Source organism: Otolemur garnettii, unplaced genomic scaffold, assembly GCF_000181295.1.
Source record: "Otolemur garnettii isolate 467f Iridium unplaced genomic scaffold, OtoGar3 scaffold00102, whole genome shotgun sequence".
NCBI classification, from domain to species: Eukaryota; Metazoa; Chordata; class Mammalia; order Primates; family Galagidae; genus Otolemur; species Otolemur garnettii.
The window spans coordinates 1,197,788-1,198,042 of NW_003852497.1; the positions used below are offsets into that span (position 1 = coordinate 1,197,788).

At 44.7% G+C, this 255-nt stretch overlaps 1 protein-coding gene across 1 annotated transcript in view; it reads left to right on the forward strand.

The window, feature by feature from the left end:
* Positions 1-255, forward strand: part of GOT1L1 (glutamic-oxaloacetic transaminase 1 like 1) — a 6,003-nt gene that overhangs the window by 3,962 nt on the left and 1,786 nt on the right. The window lies entirely within an intron of this gene.

Consider the following 255-nt stretch of genomic DNA (forward strand, 5'->3'; position numbering starts at 1 on the left):
AAAAAAAAAAAGAGGACGACAGAGTAGGACTTAGTGATGTTTCAAGTCCCTTCTTCCTTTAAGACTCTTACTTTTTTCTGAGTCAGAGTCTCACTATTTCACCCTCAGTAGAGTGCTGTAGCGTCACAGCTCACAGCAACCTCAAACTCTTGGGCTTACGTGATTCTTTTGCCTCAGCCTCCCAGGTAGCTGGGACTACAGGCACTTGCCACAAAGCCTGGCTATTTGTTTGTTGCAGTTGTCATTGTCGTTTAG